Raw genomic sequence first — 19,380 nt, forward strand, 5'->3', positions numbered from 1 at the left:
CATTATCCCTTAGTTTTGTTTTGCTTGGCTGAAGCTCTCACATTAGTTGACATTATATAGTCACTAATTTAAAAATTACAGTCAGAGATGACACACAAGGATATGAATTCTGTAGCAGCAATTATAGTCGTTAGCTTAGATCTTTGTTTCTCTTGGAATTCATCTAGTTCTAAATATTCTGACCAAAGACTGAAAAGCAAGGAAAAAATATTCTCTGTGGTCTTCTTTGCTTACCAATAGATAAATGTTCATTTAAAAAGTGCAAGTTGAATAATAGCTTCCAAGCCAACAGTGGAATACAATCTAAACAATCAAAGAAAATAAAAACCGAGTATGACCAGCTTGTTATTTGAGACTGTGAGAACCTAGATTGTGCCAAATGTAAGATTCTTACTAACCCTTACCACATAACCTGACATCAGACTTATTCACTCAGAAGGAGTGTAGCCAATACCATGACTTTCTCTAAACATTTCCTCTAAGCATCCTTTAGTGGAAGTTTAAATTTCACATCTTCAAGCTAAAATGAAATTCCTTAAATCTTTCCTTGCATGACTTGTTTTGAAACACAATAAGCTCTCTCCTGATTGACCAAAATAATTATGCCTGTGTGCTGTGTCCAAGATTTAAATTGGGAATAAATCTTGGCAGAATAAAATGTCTGGCACTGATCTTTGTTGGGTATAAAGAAGTGGGGGTGGGAATGTTCTCTTAGGAGATTTTACAGGGAATTTAATGTTTTGGATGCTGGGTATCTCACCACCTCCTAAATACCTCCACCATCACTAACTTAAAATCACTAAAATTTGTACAGTGCCTGAGCCGTCCTGGCCCCAGCTAACAGGGAAATTTCATTGCCTTAGCCTTTTTCTGTTCCCAGATATTTCCCATATTTTCTTCAAAGTTTTGTTTTCTCATGGTTCTTTTTAAAACAAAACAAAGCTTTTCAATGTATCTGGCTTTTGTTTTGCTGTCTGATTTAAGGTGAGAATCTAATTTTTTTTAATAGCCAATTTGAACACCATTCTATCTCTAATTGAGTAGTATTTTTACTTTATAGGTACAGAGGTTAAAAAAATCAGTATTTCCTAAGTGACCTACTTAACTTGTGTCAGTCAAAGCCTTTACTAATAAAATAATCTAAACAATTACCTATTGGCACAAGAATGGTTGAGGAAATAGTCATTTAAGCCCCTTATAAAGTGTTACGTTACTGTGAAATAGTTTTAAAAATAGGAAAGCTCTATTCCTCCTCCTCTCTCCATTAAATAAATATAATTCTCATCCCCTGCTCTTATATCTACAATCCTAAACTTTCCACCCTCTGCTTTCCATAGCCTAAAACTCTCCTCTGATCTCCTTTTTCATGTCCCAAAGCTTTGTTTCCTGTTAAAATTTTCCAAGGAGGACATTTATTTCATGTTGTTCTAAGCCTTTTGTGATGGAAAGAAAAGAAATGGTTTTAGAGTTGGACAAACCTGGATTCAGACCTTGGCTTGATTACTTGAGTCATTCATTGGTGGCTTTGAATAAATTACATGGTCACTCTGGATCTCACATTCCATATCTGTCCATTGGGGATATCTGAGACATAAGAAGATTAGCACTAATGTAAATGCACTGCTCTATAACCGAAGACCACAATTATTCTTTGTTGTGTGATTTTGCTTGACCCATACACTACAGACTTAGATTGATAACAAAGTTAGAGAACAAAAACACATATTATTCAGAGATCCTGGACTTGGAGGTGGATGCAGTTTGGGGTTATTCATCTTTGGAAAGAAGATGAATGTATTTTCATTGTGGAATATTTGCATTATGTTATGTTCAATAATGACAAAGCATTATTGAAAGTTTATGTATAGAAATAAAACTATTTGAGTAGCCAAAGCGTGGAGTACATACAAATTTGTAGTTTTCTCCAGGTAGCAACTATCCTCCATCCTTTTTCCAACAACACTCTTCCACAATTTGATGGAACCATGGATAAAGATGCTCTGTACTCTAGCTGGAAGATAAGCAAAGAATCTAAATTAGGCTATCTGGAACTAAACTTTCCAAAATTTGAATCATGAGGACAATGAAAAAGGCTGAAAACTGAATATAATGCATCGAGGGTACAGGATGCTAGAAGAAATATCCATTCTTTCCTCTTACATGCATATTTGAAGCTACCCCAGTTTCTGTTCTTCTAAGCCTGATTTTGCAGCTTTCCCTTTGATTCACGGGCTCTCCATATTCTCCCAATGAGTTCAAGTTAGCCAGAGTCAGGTTCTATGCCTTGTAACAAAGAACCTAAGTAAATAGTATCCTTATTTGATAGGAGTTGTAACTGAAGCTTCAGAAGCTAAGTCATTTGCTCAAAGTTTTCACAACTGGTATGTGGCAATGTCAAGATATGAACCCAGACAGTTTAATTTTAAGGCTAGCCTCCTGCTGCTGCTGGCTCTTGCCACACATGCCATTTTTGATCTCCTGAAATCACTGGGATGTAAGAAGATCCCCTACCCTTCAAGAGTGTACTGGTGCCAGGTTTAACAAAGCAACAAGAAGAAACAAGCAAGCAAATGACACTACTTAGAGAATTCTCTCTTTGTGTCTGGTTACAGTACATATTTTTCATATCTAAATACTGTTCTCCATGCCCTTTGAGTTTGAGAAGTTTATGTTTGGTTTTTAGCCACAGTGGGCTCTTTCCTCCTGCTTTAAGGTCTGTTTCTGAAGCCTGAAGTAAAAACTCATAACCCAGGCAAACATTGGTAGCTGCATCTGTTAACTTCACTTTCACATCTGTCAATGAAAAAAGACTACCTCCTTTGTGAGCCAATCTCTGTACATTCCATCTAAGCTAATTCCTTCTCTTTTACTAGTTAATCCATTCATTCAATAATTACAGAACACCTGCTCTATGCTATCCCTCTTGCTTATTATCCAATTGCCATTTACTTTCTTAAGGATACTCCTCTTTTTTATACCTCCCTCTTTACTGAATGCTTTTCTGAAGTTCAAGTTTCTCCTATCTTTAAAACCAAAAAAAAAAAAAATCCCTCAACCTAATGTTCTTCTACAGCTAGTGACTTTTCTTTCTTGCCCTTCACAAAAAATTTTCAACATTTCCATTCTTACTCTATTTGAGATTGATTCTTGTGTATGGTTTGACATACGGCTACAATTTCATTTTTCTCTTAAAACAACTTATATCTGTTCCAGCTCCATTTATTAAATTGTCTCTCCTTTCTCATGTAATTTGTCATGCCACTTCTATCATATATTAAAATTCCATATTTGTATACCCTAATCTGTGAACTGCCTAATTTGTTCAGTCAGTCAAATAGTCCATCCCTACACCATATTTTTAAAAAATTTTATTGAAATATAGTTGATTTACAGTATTGTGTAAGTTTCAGCTGTACAGCACATCGATTCAGTTTTGTATATATTCTTTTTCAGATATTTTTCACTTATAGGTTATTACATAATATGGAGTATAGTGTCCTGTGCTATACAGTAGGTCCTGTTGGATATCTATTTTATATATAGTCTTACATGTATGTTAATCCCGGCCTCTTAATTTATCTCTCCCTCCTCCCCCTGTCTGCTTTGGTGACCGTAAGTTTGTTTCTGTGTCTGTGAATCTCTTTCTATTTTGGAAGTAAGTTCATTTGTGTCTTTTTTTCTTTTAAGATTCCACATATAAGCGACATCATATGATATTTGTCTATCGCTGTCTGGCTTACTTCACTTAGTGTGATCTCCATGTCCATCCATGTTGTTACAAATGGCATGATTTCATTCTTTTTTATGGCTGAGTAATATTCCATTGTTCATATGTACCACATCTTCTTAATCCATTTCTCTGTTGATGGACATTTAGGTTGCTTCCATGTTTTGGCTATTGTATAAATAATGTTGCAATGAACATTGGGGTGCATGTATCTTTTTGAATTGCAGTTTTCTCTGCATATATATATACCCAGAGTGGGATTGCAGGATCATATGGTATCAATCTACATAGGATTTAGTGCAATCTCTATCAAATTACAGATGGCATTTTTCACAGAACTAGAACAAAAAATTTCACAGTTTGTATGGAAACACAAAAGATACTGAATAGCCAAAGCAATCTTGAGAAAGAAAAATGGAGCTGGAGGAATCAGGCTCCCTGACTTCAGACTATCCTACAAAGCTACAGTCATCAAAACAGACTGGTACTGGCACAAAAACAGAAATATAGATCAATGGAACAGGATAGAAAGCCCAGAAATAAACCCATGCACTTATGGTCAATTAATCTATGACAAAGTAGGTAAGAATATATAACAGAGAAAAGATAGTATCTTTGATGAGTGATGCTGGGAAAACTTGACAGCCACATGTAAAAGAATGAAATTAGAACATTCTCCAGTACCATATACAAAAATAAACTCAAAGTGGATTAAAGACCTAAATATAAGACCAGATACTATAAAACTCCTACAGGAAAACATATGCAGAAAACTCTTTGACATAAGTTGCAGCAATATTTTTCTGGACCTGTCTCCTAAGACAAAGGAAACAAAAGCAAAAGTAAACAAATGGGACTTTATTAAACTTAAAAGCTTTTGCACAACAAAGGAAACTATAAACTAAGTGAAAGGACAACCTACAGGATGAGAGAAAATATTTGCAATTATGAGACAACAAGGGTTAATTTCCAAAATATATAAACAACTCATACAGCTCACTATCAAGAAAAAAAAACAATAAAAAAACGGGAAGAAGACCTAAATAGACATTTCTCCAAAGAAGACATACAAATGGCCAACAGGCACATGAAAATATGCTCAACATCACTAATTATCAGAGAAATGCAAGGCAAAACTACAATGAGGTATCACAGAATGACCATCATCAAAAAGTCTACAAGTAAAACATGCTGGAGAAGGTGTGGAGAAAAAGGAACCCTCCTATACTATTGGTGGGAAAGTAAATTGGTGCAGCCACTATGGAGAACAGTATGAAGTTTCCTTAAAAAACTACACCATATCTTTTTAACTTTCAAATAGCTTTCTAATCTTTTTATTCAGAACCACAAGAATTTTCTCCCTTTCTAGAAACAAATTGACTATTCTTTGCCCTTTGCTGCTCTACATAAATTTTAGAATCAATCTGCCAAAAAAATCCTGTTGAGTTTAATTTTTTCTTTGAGAATACAGACCTTATTTATCTAGATTTATAATTCTTATACACTTACATTATTTCAACAAGAATATTCTGGTGAAACTTTTGTCACTATTCATCACTAATTCCTTAGGACAATTTTCTAGACAGTAAATTGTTCAGTAGAATATGTTCTTTCCTTCACAATATTTTATGTTATAAAAAATTTTAATGTATAGAAAAAGTTAAAAGAATGATAAAATACATTTCATGTATCAAAAATCTAGATGGAACAACTGTGAATATTTTGTCATTTCAGAGTAAGATGCAGAGATTGTGACACTCTTAAACAATGATATCCCCATGTCTCTTAAAAATAAAGAAATTTCCCTTCATTATTATAAAACTATTAATGCCCAGGATAAAATTAACCATAACTCCCTAATGTAACATAAAATCACTCATGCTTAAATATTCGCCAATTGTCCACAAAATACCTCAATTAACTATTTTTTAATGAAAAAAATTCCAACTGAAATCTACCCATAATATTTGGTTGTATATCTTTTTAGTCTTTCTTAATTGAGAACAGTCCCAATACCGTTTTTCTTTTTAATAACATTGAATTTTGAAGAGAGTGGGCCAGTTGTCTTGTAAAACTTCTACAATCTGAATTTGCTTCACTGATTACTTCCATCTGGATGTCAATTATCTTGCTTCTTTTATCTCCTATATTTCTATAAACTGGAAGTTCGGTTTAAAGGAATAATTAACTTCAAGTTAAACACGTTCAATAAGAATGCTTTATAGGGAATGCTGTGCACTTCATATTATATTACATCAAGTGGCACATAAAATCAAATTGCTTTACTATTGGCGATGCCAAGTTTGAGCACTTAAGTTGAAAGAAGTCAAATCTTTCCATGGTAAAGTTGTGTATTTTTATCCTTATGATTAGAAAGCTAAATGTAGGGAGATAGTTTGGCTCCTTGTGAATATATCTTTTTCTTCAGCTTTATTGAGGTATAATTGTCAAATAAAATTGTAAAATATTTAAAGTGTGTGATTTGATATAATCACATTGTGAAAGTATTCCCAGCATCAAGTCACTTATATATACCAACTCACATATTTTCTTTCCTTCTTTCTTTTTTTTTTTTTGGTGAAAACACAAGTCTATTCTCTTAGCAAATTTGAATTAAACCCACAGTATTATCAACTATAGTCATCACGTTATACATTAGATCCTCATACCTTATTCATCTTATAACTGAAAATTTGTATTCTTTCCCAGCTTCTTCCTATTTCCCCCACCTCCTAGTCCCTAGCAACAACCATTCTACTCTTTTTTCTTTTCTTTTTTTAATTAATTTTTATTGGAGTATAGTTGCTTTACAATGTTGTGTTAGTTTCTGCTGTACAGCAAAGTTAATCAGCTATATGTACACATATATCCCCTCTTTCTTGGATTTCCTTCCCCTTTAGGTCACCACAGAGCATTGAGTAGAGTTCCCTGTGCTATACGGTATGTTCTCATTAGTTATCTATTTTATACATAGTATCTATTGTGTGTATATGTCAATCACAGACTCCCAATTCATCCCACCCACACCTTTCCCCCTTGGTATCCATACATTTGTTCTCTACGTCTGTATCTCTATTTCTGCTTTGCAAATAAGATCATCTATGCCATTTTTCTAGATTCCACATATATGTGTTAATATATAATATTTGTTTTGCACTTTCTGACTTCCTTCACTCTGTATGACAGTCTCTAGGCCCATGCACGTCTCTACAAATGAACCAATTTCATTCCCTTTTATAGCCGAGTAATAGTCCATTGTATATATGTACCACATCTTCTTTATCCATTCCTCTGTTAATGGATATTTAGGTTGCTTCCATGTCTTGGCTATTGTAAATAGTGCTGCAATGAACACTGGGGTGCATGTGTCTTTTTGAATTATTGTTTTCTCTGGGTATATGCCCAGGATTGGGATTGCCAGGTCATATGATAGTTCTCTTTTTAGTTTTTTGGTTTGTTTTTGTTTGTTTGGTTTTGGTTTTATTGCGGTACGTGGGCCTCTCACTGTTTTGGCCTCTCCCATTGCGGGAGCACAGGTTCCGGATGCGCAGGCTCAGCGGCCATGGCTTACAGGCCCAGCCGCTCCACGGCATGTGGGATCTTTCCGGACTGGGGCACGAAGCCATGTCCCCTTCATCGGCAGGCGGACTCTCAACCACTGCGCCACCAGAGAAGCCCTGTTTTTAGTTTTTTAAGGAACTTCCAAAATGTTCTCCATAGTGGCTGCACCAATTTACATTCCCACCAACAATGTAGGAGGGTTCCCTTTTCTCCACAGCCTCTCCAGCATTTATTGTTTGTAGACTTGATGATGGCCTTTCTGACTGGTGTTAGGTGATATCTCATTGTAATTTTGATTTGCATGTTTCTCTAATAATTAGCAATGTTGGACATCTTTTCATGTGCCTCGTGGCCATCTGTATGTCTCCTTTGGAGAAATGTCTAATTCTTCTGCCCATTTTTTGATCGGGTTGTTTGTTTTGATGATATTAAGCCTCATGAGCTGTTTGTAAATTTTGGAGACTAATCCCTTGTCAGTCACATCATTTGTAAATATTTTCTCCCAATCTGTGGGTTGTCTTTTCGTTTTATTTATGGTTTCATTTGCTGTGGAAGAGCTTTTGAGTTTAATTAGGTACCATTTGTTTACTTTCGTTTTTATTCTGGGAGACAGATCGAAAAAGTTATTGCTGTGATTTATGTCAGAGAGTGTTCTGCCTATGTTTTCCTCTAGAAGTTTTACAGTGTCCAGTCTCACATTTAGGTCTTTAATCCATTTTGAGCTTATTTTTGTGTATGGTGTTAAAGAATGATCTGATTTCATTATTTTACATGTATCTGTCCAGTTTTCCCAGCACCATTTGTTGAAGAGACTGTCTTTCCACCATTGTGTAGTCTTGCCTCCTTTGTTGTAGATTAATTGGCCATAGGTGTGTGGGTTTATTTCTGGGTTTTCAATCCTGTTCCATTGATCTATATTTCTATTTTTGTGCCTGTATCATACTGCTTTGATGACTATAGCTTTGTAGTATAATCTGAAGTCAGGGAACTTGTTTCCTCCAGCTCTTTTTTTCTTTCTCAAGATTGCTTTGGCTATTCGGGGTCTTTTACGTCTCCACACAATTTTTAAGATTTTTTGTCTTGCTCTGTGAAAAATGCCATTGATAATTTGATAGGGATTGCATTGAATCTGTAGATTGCCTTGGGTAGTATAGTCATTTTGACAATATTGATTCTTCTAATCCAAACCATGGTATATCTTTCCATCTGTTAGTGTCTTCTTCAATTTCTTTCATCGGTGTCTTATAGTTTTCAGAGTACAGGTCTTTTGTCTCCTTAGGTAGGTTTATTCCTAGGTATTTTATTCTTTTTGATGCAATGGTAAATGGGATTGTTTCTTGAATTTCTCTTTCTGATCTTTTGTTGTTAGTGTGTGGAAATGCAACAGATTTCTGTGCATTAATTTTATGACCTGTGATTTTACCAAATTCATTGATGAGCTCTAGTAGTTTTCTGGTGACATCTTTAGGACCTTCTATGTATAGTATCATGTCGTCTTGCAAACAGTGACTGTTTAACTTAGTCTTTTTCAATTTGGATTCCTTTTATATCTTTTTCTTCTCTGATTGCTGTAGCTAAGACTTCCAAAACTATGTTGAATAAAAGTGGTGGGAGTGGACATCCTTGTCTTGTTCCTGATCTTAGAAGAAATGCTTTCAGCTTTTCACCGTTGAATATGATGTTGGCTGTAGGTTTGTCATATATGGCCTTTATTATGTTGTGGTATGTTCCCTCTATGCCCACTTTCTGGAGTGTTTTTATCATAAGTGGGTGCTGAATTCTGTGAAATATTTTTTTGCCTCTATTTAGATGATCATATGGCTTTTATTCTTCAATTTGTTGATGTGGTGTATCACACTGATTTATTTGTAGACATTGAAAAATCCTTGCATCCCTGGGATAAATCCCACTTGATCATGGTGTATGATCTTTTTAATGTATGGTTGGATTCAGATTGCTAGTATTTTGTTGAGGATTTTTGCAGCTATGTTCATCAGTGATATTGGCCTGTAGTTTTCTTTCTTTGTGACATCCTTGTCTGGTTTTGGTATTAGGGTGATGGTGGCCTTGTAGAATGAGTTTGGGAGTGTTTCTCCCTCTGCTATATTTTGGAAGAGTTTGAGAAGGATAGGTGTTAGCTCTTCTCTAAATGTTTGATAGAATTCACCTGTGAAGCCATCTGGTCCTGGGCTTTTCTTTGTTGGAAGATTTTTAATCACAGTTTCAATTTCAGTGCTTGTGATTGGTCTGTTCATATTTTCTACTTCTTCCTGATTCAGTCTTGGCAGGTTGTGCATTTCTAAGAATTTGTCCATTTCTTCCATGTTTTCCATTTTCTTGGTATACAGTTGCTTGTAGTAGTCTCTTATGATCCTTTGTATTTCTCTGGTGTCAGTTGTAACATCTTTTTCATTTCTAATTTTATTGATTTGAGTCATCTCCCTTTTTTTCTTGATTAGTCTGGCTAAAGGCTTATTGATTTTGTTTATCTTCTCAAAGAACCACTTTTAGTTTTATTGATATTTACTATTGTTTTCTTTGTCTCTATTTCATTTATTTCTGCTCTGATCTTTATGATTTCTTTCCTTCTACTAACTTTAGATTTTGTTTGTTCTTCTTTCTCTAGTTGCTTTAGGTCTCAAGTTAGGTTGTTTATTTGAGATTTTTCCTTCCTGAGGTAAGATTGTATTGCTATAAACTTTCCTCTTACTACAGCTTTTGCTGCATCCCATAGGTTTTGGATTGTTGTGCTTTCATTTTCATTCTTCTCTAGGTGTTTTTTGTTTTCCTCTTTAATTTCATCAGTGATCCATTGGTTGTTTAGTAGTATATTGTTTAACCTCCATGTTTTTGTGTTTTTATAGGTTTTTTTATGTAGTTTATTTCTAATCTCATAATGTTGTGATCAGAAAAGATGCTTGATATGTATTCAATTATCTTAAATTTCCTGAGGGTCACCTTGTGGCCCAGAATGTGATCAGTCCTGGAGAATGTATGGTGTGCACTTGAGAAGAATGTGTATTCTGCTGCTTTCAGATGGAATGCTCTATAAATATCAATTAAGTCCACCTAGTCTAACGTGTCATTTAAGTACTATTTTTCTTATTGATTTTCTGCCTGGATGATCTGTCCATTGACGAAAGCTGGGTGTTAAAGTCCCCCACTATTATTTTTCTTTTTACATCTTTATTGGAGTATAATTTGTTTACAATGCTGTGGTTAGTTTCTGCTTTATAACAAAGTGAATCAGTTATACATATACATATGTTCCCATATCTCTTCCCTCCTCCATCTTCCTCCCTCCCACTCTCCCTATCCCACCCCTCTAGGTGGTCACAAAGCACCTAGCTGATCTCCCTGTGCTATGCAGCTGCTTCCCACTAGCTATCTACTTTACACTTGGTAGTGTATATATGTCCATGCCACTCTCTCGCTTTGTCACAGCTTTTGCTTCCCCCTCCCCATATCCTCAAGTCCATTCGCTAGTAGGTCTGTGTCTTTATTCCTGTCTTACCTCTAGGTTCTTCATGACATTTTTTTCCCTTAAATTCCATATATATGTGTTAGCATACGGTATTTGCCTTACTCTTTCTGACTTACTTCACTCTGTATGACAGACTCTAGGTCCAACCACCTCATTACACATAGCTCAATTTCATTTCTTTTTATGGCTGAGTAATATTCCATGGTATATATGTGTCACATCTTCTTTATCCATTCATCCGATGATGGACACTTAGGTTGTTTCCATCTCCGGGCTATTGTAAATAGAGCTGCAATGAGCATTTTGGTGCATGACTCTTTTTGAATTATGGTTTTCTCAGGGTACATGCCCAGTAGTGGCATTGCTGGGTCATATGGTAGTTCTACTTGTAGTTTTTTAAGGAACCTCCATACTGTTCTCCATAGTGGCCATACCAATTCACATTCCCACCAGCAGTGCAAGAGTGTTCCCTTTTCTCCATACCCTCTCCAGGATTTATTGTTTCTAGATTTTTTAATGATGGCCATTCTGACTGGTGTGAGATGATATCTCATTGTAGTTTTGATTTGCATTTCTCTAATGATTAATGATGTTTGGCATTCTTTCATGTGTTTGTTGGCAGTCTGTATATCTTCTTCGGAGAAATGTCTGTTTAGGTCTTCTGCCCATTTTTGGATTGGGTTGTTTGTTTTTTTGTTATTGAGCTGCATGAGCTGCTTGTAAATTTTGGAGATTAATCCTTTGTCAGTTGCTTCATTTGCAAATATTTTCTCCCATTCTGACGGTTGTCTTTTGGTCTTGTTTATGGTTTCCTTTGCTGTGCAAAAGCTTTGAAGTTTCATTAGGTCCCATTTGTTGATTTTTGTTTTTATTTCCATTTCTCTAGGAGGTGGGTCAAAAAGGATCTTGCTGTGATTTATGTCATAGAGTGTTCTGCCTATGTTTTCCTCTAAGAGTTTGATAGTTTCTGGCCTTACATTTAGGTCTTTAATACATTTTGAGTTTATTTTCGTGTATGGTATTAGGGAGTGATCTAATCTCATACTTTTACATGTACCTGTCCAGTTTTCCCAGCACCACTTATTGAAGAGGCTGTCCTTTCTCCACTGTACATTCCTGCCTCCTTTATCAAAGATAAGTTGACCATATGTGCGTGGGTTTATCTCTGGGCTTTCTATCCTCTTCCATTGATGTATCTTTCTGTTTTTGTGCCAGTACCATTTTGTCTTGATTACTGTAGCTTTGTAGTATAGTCTGAAGTCAGGGAGCCTGATTCCTCCAGCTCCGTTTTTCCTTCTCAAGATTGCTTTGGCTATTCAGGTTCTTTTGTGTTTCCATACAAATTGTGAAATTTTATGTTCTAGTTCTGTGAAAAATGCCAGTGGTAGTTTGATAGGGATTGCATTGAATCTGTAGATTGCTTTGGGTAATAGAGTCATTTTCACAATGTTGATTCTTCCAATCCAAGAACATGGTATATCTCTCCATGTATTTGCATCATCCTTAATTTCTTTCATCAGTGTCTTATAATTTTCTGCATACAGGTCTTTTGTCTCCTTAGGTAGGTTTATTCCTAGATATTTTATTCTTTTTGTTGCAATGGTAAATGGGAGTGTTTTCTTGATTTCACTTTCAGATTTTTCATCATTAGCGTATAGGAATGCCAGAGATTTCTGTGCATTAATTTTGTATCCTGCTACTTTACCAAATTCATTGATTAGCTCTAGTAGTTTTCTGGTAGCATCTTTAGGATCCTCTATGTATAGTATCATGTCATCTGCAAACAGTGACAGCTTCTTCTTTTCCGATTTGGATTCCTTTTATTTCTTTTTCTTCTCTGATTGCTCTGGCTAAAACTTCCAAAACTATGTTGAATAACAGTGGTGAGAGTGGGCAACCTTTTCTTGTTCCTGATCTTAGTGGAAATGCTTTCAGGTTTTCACCATTGAGGATGATGTTGGCTGTGGGTTTGTCATATATGGCCTTTATTATGTTGAGGAAAGTTCCCTCTATGCCTACTTTCTGCAGGGTTTTTATCATAAATGGGGGTTGAATTTTGTTGAAAGCTTTCTCTGCAACTATTTTGATGATCATATGGTTTTTCTCCTTCAGTTTGTTAATATGGTGTATCACGTTGATTGATTTGCGTATATTGAAGAATCCTTGCATTCCTGGAATAAACCCCACTTGATCATAGTGTATGATCCTTTTAATGTGCTGTTGGATTCTGTTTGCTAGTATTTTGTTGAGGATTTTTGCATCTATGTTCATCAGTGATATTGGCCTGTAGTTTTCTTTCTTTGTGACATCCTTGTCTGGTTTTGGTATCAGGGTGATGGTGGCCTCGTAGAATGAGTCCCCACTATTATTGTGTCACTCTCAATTTCCCCCTTTATGGCTGTTTGTTCTTGCCTTATATATTGAGGTGGTCCTATGTTGGGTGCATAAATATTTATAATTGTTATATCTTCTTCTTGGATTGATCTGTTGACCATTATGTAGTGTCCTTTATTTCTTATAACAGTATTTTAAAGTCTATTTTTTCTGATATGAGTATTGCTACTCCAGCTTTCTTTTGATTTCCATTTACAAGGAGTACCTTCTTCCATCCCCTCACTTTCAGTCTGTATGTGTCCCTATGTCTGAGGTGGGTCTTTGTAGACAGCATATATACAGGTCTTGTTTTTGTATCTGCTCTCCAGTCTGTGTCTTTTGGTTCATGCATTTAATCCATTTATATTTAAGGTAATTATTGATATGTATGTTACTATTACCATTTTCTTAATTGTTTTCAGTTTGCTCTTGTAAGTCTTTTTCTTCTCTTGTGTTTCCCGCCAGAGAAGTTCCTTTAGTATTTGTTGGAAAGCTGGTCTGGTGATGCTGAATTGTTTTAGCTTTTGCTTGTCTGTAAAGGTTTTGATTTCTACATAAAGTCTGAATGAGACCCTTTCTGGGTATAGTATTCTTGGTTGTAAGTTCTTCCCTTTCATCACCTTAAATATATTGTGCCACACCCTTCTTGCTTGCAGAGTTTCTGCTGAGAAATCAGCCATTAACCTTATGGGAGTTCCTTTGTATGTTATTTGTCATTTTTCCCTTTTTGCTTTTAATATTTTTTCTTTGTCTTTAATTTTTGTCTATTTGCTTACTATTGTCTCCATGTGTTCCTCCTTGGTTTTATCCTGCCTGGGACTCTCTGCACTTCCTGTACTTGATTGACTGTTTTCATTCCCATGTTAGAGAAATTTTCAGCTATTATCTCTTCAAATATTTTCTCAGGTCCTTTCTCTCTCTCTTCTTCTGGGACCCCTATAATGCAAATGTTGGTGCATTTAATCTTGTCTCAGATGTTTCTTAAACTGTCTTCATTTCTTTTCATTCTTTTTTTTGTTTATCCTGTTCCACAGTAGCAATTTCCACCATTCTGTCTTCCAGGTCACTTATCCGTTCTTCTGCCTCAGTTATTCTGCTATTGATTCCTTCTAGTGTATTTTTTATTTCAATTATTGTATTGCTCATCTCCGTTTGTTTGTTCTTTAATTAAACCTTTCTTGTATCTTCTCAATCTTTGCCTCAGTTCTTTTTGCTGAGATCCTAGGTCATCTTCACTATCATTATTCTGAATTATTTTTCTGGACGGTTGCCTGTTTCCTCTTCATTTAGCTGTTTTTCTAGGGTTTTATCTTGTTCCTTCATCTGGGACATAATCCTTTGTCTTTTCTTTTTGTCTAGCTTTCTGTGATTGTGGTTTTCATTCTGCAGGTTGCAGGATTGTAGTTCTTCTTGCTTCTGCTGTCTGCCCTCTGGTGGATGAGACTATCCAAGAGGATCATGCAAGCTTCCTGGTGGGAGGGACTGGTGGTCAGTAGAACTGGGTCTTGCTGTGGTTGGCAGGGCTGTGCTCAGGAAAACTTTAATCTGCTTGTCTGCTGATGGGTGGGGTTGTTTTCCCTCCCTGTTAGTTGTTTTGTCTGAGGCTACCCAGCATTGGAGCCTACAGACTATATGGTAGGGCCAGTGTTGGCCTCTGGGAGGGCTCACACAAATAGGTACTTCCCAGAACTGCTGCTGCCAGTGCCCTTGTCGCCATGGAGAGCCACAGCTGCCCCCACCTCTGTAGGAGACCCTCCAACACTAGCAGGTAGGTTTGGTTCAGTCTCCTATCTGGTCACTGCTCCTTTGCTCGGGTCCTGGTGTGCCCAAGACTTTGTGTCCTCTAAGAGTGGAGTCTCTGTTTCCCCCAGTCCTGTGAAAGTCCTGCAGTCAAATCCCACTGGCCTTCAAAGTCAGATTCCCTGGGGATTCTTAGTCCCATTGCTGGACCCTCAGGCTGGGAAGCCTGACATGGGGCTCAGAACCTGCACTCCAGTGGGAGGAGTTCTGTGGTATAATTTTTCTCATTTGTGGGCTGCCCACCCGGCAGGTATGGCATTTGATTTTATCATGATCGCGCCCCTCCAACCATCTCATTGCAGCTTCTCCTTTGTTTTTGGATGTGGGGTATCTTTTTTGGTGGGTTCCAGCATCTTCCTGTTGATGGTTGTTCAGCTGTTATTTGTGATTTTGGTGCTCTCACAAGAGGTGCTGAGCACAAGTCCCTTCTACTCCACCATCTTGAACCAATCTCTGGATCAGTGTTTCTTATTGATTTTCTGTGTGGATGATATGTTCACTGATGTAAGTGAGGTGTTAAAGTCTACTACTGTTAATGTCAGTTTCTTCCTTTTTCAATATTTTCTCCCATGTGGGTGCATATATATTTACAATCGTTATGTCTTCTGGTTGTATTGATCTCTTTATCATTATACAATGCCCTTCTTTGTCTCTTGTTACAGTCTTTGTTTTAAAGTCTATTTTGTCTAATATAAGTATTGCTATCTCAGCTTGCTCTTCACTTCCATTTTCATAAAATACTTTTTTCATCCTCTCACTTTCAGTGTGGATGTGTGTCTTTAGATCTGAAGTGAGTCTTTTGAAGGCAGAATATATATGGGTCTTATTTTTGTATCCATTCAGGTACTCTAATTCTTTTGATTGGAACACTTAGCCCACCTTCTAATCTGAATGATAACCTTTCCGGGTAGAGTATTCTTAGTTTCAGGGTTTTTTCTTTTATCACTTTGAGTATATTGTTTCCTTCTGTTCTGCCTGAAAAGTTTCTGCTGAAAAGTTATCTTATAGTTTTATGGGAGTTCCTTGTGTGTAACTAGTTGCTTTTCTCTTACTGCTTTTAAGATTTTCTCTTCCTTTTGAAATTTTGCCTTTTAATTATAATGTTTCTTGGTGTGGACCTCTTTGGGTTGATCTTGTAAGGGACTCTCTGTAATTCCTAGACCTAGGTGCGTGTTTCCTTCCCCAGTTAAGAAAAGTTTTTAGCTATTTTTCTTTAGATAAGTTCTCTGTCACTTTCTCTCTCTCTTCTCTTTATGGAACCCCTATAATGCAAACATTAGTATACTTGATGTTGTCCCAGAGGTCTCTTAAACTATTCTAATTTTTTAAAATTATTTTTTCTGTTCAGCTTGGATGATTTTCACTACTCTCTCTTCCACTTTGCTGATCCATTTGTCTATATCATCTAAGCTACTGTTGATTTCTTCTAGTGTACTTTTTATTTCAGTTATTGTATTCTTCATCTCTGTTTGGTTTGTCTTTATATTTTCTAACTCTCTGTTGAAATTATCACCATGTTCATTCATTCTTCTCCCAGTTCAGTGAGCATCTTTATGTTTATTACTTTGAACACTTTATCAGGTAGATTGCTTATCTACAGTTCATTTAGCTGTATTCCCACTAGGCTGACTAGAAAATCTCATGATTAAGGGACATTGCATAAGGCATTTGGAAGGGACCAGTCTCAGTACTGATGGATAATTAGCCTTGGATTGAGTACTTCTCTAGTCCAGTCTAACAAATATGAAAAGCAATACCCCAAATGATCAAAAAAAGTTATGTAACTTAACTGCATTCCAGAATAAGCTTCAAGACTAGTTATAGGAAAACAAGTTTTTCCAGCCCCCCCCAACAAGTTAAAAACCACAATATCCGGAATCTCATCATAATAATAAAACTCTCAGGCATGTAGAGAAGCAAGAAATAAGTTTAAAGAGAAATTTAAATCAACCAAAAGTGACAGAACAGACACAGATACTGAAATTTCAAAAAAGTCATTAAAACAGTTATTATAGATGCATTTCATATATCCAAAATGTTAAGTAGATATATGGAATATATAATATTAAAAAAAGTCAAACTTCTGAAATGAAAACTATACTACCTGAGATGAAAAATACACTGAATGGGAATAATGGCAGATTAGACATCACAGAAGAAAAATTAGTCAGTTTGATTACAAAATAATAGAAACTCTCCAAAATGAAACACAAACAGGAAAAAAAAAGACCCTCAGCACATTGTGGGACAACTTTTATGTGGCCTTTTATATGTATAATTGGAGCCCTAAGAAGAGAAAGGGTCACAGGAAAAGTACTTAAAGATATAATGGCCAAAGTGTTGCCAAATTTGATAAATACTATAAATCCACAGATCTTAGAAGCTCAAAAAAACTCTAGCACAATAGTCTTGATTAAAAGTACCAATGCACGTTATAATCCATTTGCTCATAATTGGTGATCAAAAGGAAAACCTAAAAGCACCTGAAAAACAAAGACACATTACAAATATAGAAACAAAGATAAGGATGGCTACAGATTTATTGTCAGAAACAGTGCAAGTGGGAAGGCTTTGGAGCAATTTCTCTAAAGTACTAAGAGAAAAAATATTGTCAATATAGAATTGTATACCTAGTTAAATCATCCTTCAAAAACAAAGAGCATTTCTTTAAAAAAAAGAAAGAGATGGAATACTACTCAGCCATAAAAAAAGAATAAAATAATGCCATTTGCAGCAACGTGGATGCAACTAGAGATTATCATACTAAGTGAAGTAAGTCAGACAGAGAAAGACAAATACCATATGATATCACTTACATGTGGAATCTAAAATATGACAGAAATGAGCCTATCTATGAAACAGAAACAGAATCAGGGACATAGAGAATAGACTGGTGGTTGCCAAGGGGAAGGGTGTGGGAGAGGGATGGATTGGGAGTTTGGGAATAGCAGATGCAAACTGGTATATATAGAATGGATAAACAACAAGGTCATACTATATAGCACAGGGAACTATATTCAATATCCTCTGATAAACTATAATGGAAAACAATATGAAAAAGAATATATATATGTATAACAATCACTTTGCTGTACAGCAGTAATTAACACAACATTATAAATCAACTATACTTCAATAAAAAATTTTAAAAAGAAAGATATTCTCAGACATATAAAACCTGAGAGAATGCATCACCAGAAGACCCACACTACAAGAAATGTTAGAGGAGTTCCATCAGGCAGAAAGGAAATGGTTGACTGTGATAAGTTAAAGGTGTATACTCTAAACCTTAAAGCAACTACTAAAATAAGAAAGCAAAGAGTTATAGCTAACAAGTCAACAAAAGAGATGAAATGGAATCTATAAAAAGTCCAAAAGAAGAGAAAAAATAGAACAAAGAACAGAATAGACAAATAGAAAATAAATAGTAAGATAATTCAGTAAAACACTTAGCTTTAAATTCTTTGTGTTTTACCTCTACCACCGAGCTTTCAAAGGAATCTGCAGCTCCCAAAATGTCTCCCTCCCTTCCAAATCCTGTTTCTGCACATTTTCCAAGTTTGTCCCTTTTGACTCCCAATAATCCAGTGCTTTGACTCATGGAATCTTCTGATCTGCCTTCAGTATTTCCAAAGTGGGTCCCTTTCCTTGGGTGGATCTTAGTTGATGTAAACTGTGTTCCATCACTGCAAAGACCCTACTACATTGTATTCTCTTCTGTTCAGTCCCTGACTCTCAGCGCTATTGTGAGTTCTGGAACCAAGTTTACTAATCTTGAGTATTCATTTCTCCACTTACATGTTAATTGGACTTTGCATTTTCTCTGTTTCCTTATTATGTGGTTGGCATAGGCCATGGGTGATTTTATTTTCTATCTTTAAAATTTCCGTTGTTCTCAGTAGAATGTATGAATAGATTCCACTGTAAGCAGCCACCAATATCTACAGGAATTCTTCCTGTCTTCTTCCTCACTTTATATTCATTCTTCAGTGATATATAAGGTGGCTTTCAACTTCACTGCAGCTTTCTTTCCAAGATCAGCAGAGAGCGCCCTTGTGTAGATGTTAGTGGATATGTCTCAATCTTTACCTTACTTGATATGTTTGTACATTTTTGGTTACTCTCCACTTCTTAAAATACTTTGTTTTGTTTATTACATTCTTTGATACAACACTCTCCTGGTTTTTATTCTGTCATCTTGTCTGCTTCTTGGTGTTGTAAATTCTTTTTCTTCTATCTGCCTGTGTTTGACCCAGGGTTCTTTCCTAAATCCTAATCTCGTCTCACTCTAAACATGTTCCCTTCCTTGCATAGCTTCACTTTTCATCTCTATGCTAATGATTTTCAAATAGTTGCCTAAGCCAAAATCTCTTACCCAAATCTCAAACTACATGTTTAACCACCTGTTGAACATTTCTATTTTATGTTTCGAGGC

This window comes from Delphinapterus leucas, chromosome 1, assembly GCF_059928025.1.
Source record: "Delphinapterus leucas isolate spDelLeu-1000000601 "Yukka" chromosome 1, BTC_Dleu_Yukka2, whole genome shotgun sequence".
In the NCBI taxonomy this organism is placed as follows: Eukaryota; Metazoa; Chordata; class Mammalia; order Artiodactyla; family Monodontidae; genus Delphinapterus; species Delphinapterus leucas.